Raw genomic sequence first — 1,774 nt, 5'->3', positions numbered from 1 at the left:
GATAAGAGCATCCTGAATCAAGAATACATGCATCCATGAACCGAGTTGATGAAACTAAAGCATGTCACTATCACTATAATCTGAATTGTCACTCTGCACCACATTTACAGACTTTGATGATGCATCACATTTCTCCTCAATCTACTTCTTAAGCTTTGGACAATCTCTCTTCATATGACTCAGCTTCTTGCACTTAAAGCAATGAATCATCTTTTTGCCTTTAGACTTTGATATGAAATTTCGCCTTCCAGAGCTTTCCTTCTCTTTCTTCCTTCCATAATCCTAATTACCCTTGGCATATAAACTATCACCATGAGAGCTTTCCCATATATTCTGCTTTCGCTGGTACAATGCTGCAACAATCTCATTAACTTTGATTGATTCTTTCTCATAAGTAAGAGTAGTCACTAAGTGCTCGAAAGAGGTAGACAATGAACATAACAGAACCATTGCTCGGTCTTCATCCTCAATACCCACATCAAGCCGTGATAAATATGCGATTATTTGATTGAAGACATTCAAATGTTGCGCCAGATTAGTGTTTGCCTTGCATCTTCAGCTCTTACAGTCTTTGCTTCAAATACAATTTATTCGTCAGAGATTCGTTTTCAATTTCTTCCATACCTCTCTTAGAGTTTTTAAATTCATTACGCGATACATAACCTCTCCTGTCAGGTATAACTGTATGGTTGCTGCCACTCGTTATTGCAGTTCTTCCTAATCTTCATCCTCCATGGTATTTGGTTTTGTTGTCCGCAAAGCTATCAAGTTCCCTTGCTGCGTCAACAAATCTTTCACCATTGTTTACCACAATTTGAAGTTCTCGGTTCCATCAAATTTCACCAGCTCGAATTTTGCACCAGAAATTGCCATCCTTTCTGCAGAACTCCTTCTCGAATCCTTTGCCAAAATGCCTCTCCTTTGCATCGCAAAATTGTATAACCCTATGACAACGACTTTATATATACTTAAAAATACAAGAATTTGATACTACTGCTAGAAGATTTAAAGCCCCGACAATGACGCCAAAAACTTAACAACGATTATAGATTTGATAAAGATGTGTATAAAATATTCAATAATTACAAAATCACACTTATCAACGCAAGTATACGTATCGCTCAAGTAATACAAGTCTCTAATAGAGTCCTGGATATCAATCCCACATGGAGTAATAGTAGAGGCTACAAATTAAGATTTAAAAAATCAATACTTAATCACAATAATATGGTTCAAATTGTATATTTGTCACTAATAGGCAATTGAAATAAAAATATAATTTTAATAAACTTTTAATTAACTAATTCTACTAATAAAGTTTCTAATGTGGAGTTCAATATATAAGAAAACATCCTTGTCCTTGTCAAGAAATATAAGTGAATGGATAAAGTGAATCAGTTCAAATTGTATTGTGTCAAATAGGAGCATACATATTCTTTACCCTTTGGTCCAGACATAAAGAACATTGACTAATCCTATGCTTGGTTACTGCCACGTTCCCCTTGCCTGAGGGCTAATATCTACACTTCAGCACCCAACACGTAGGACCGAATTGAGTATTTTAGTATGTCACTCTAAAATCTCCAATTCTACGCCCAATAATTTTTTTTCCTATTTATTTGCACCCAACTTCTAAGGGCTTTGGCCTCCCTGAATCTTAGATGTAATCTTCACTTTAGTTGTAAAACTCAACATATTTTAACAAATCAATTGACCAGATTGAAAGTAAATTAAGATCGAAGTGAAAAAATCATCACAATTTCTTAAACATTTT

This window comes from Phalaenopsis equestris, unplaced genomic scaffold (genome assembly GCF_001263595.1).
Source record: "Phalaenopsis equestris unplaced genomic scaffold, ASM126359v1 Scaffold000002, whole genome shotgun sequence".
Lineage (NCBI taxonomy): Eukaryota > Viridiplantae > Streptophyta > Magnoliopsida > Asparagales > Orchidaceae > Phalaenopsis > Phalaenopsis equestris.
The sequence above is the reverse complement of the archived record's forward strand: the minus strand, read 5'-3'. Positions refer to the sequence as shown.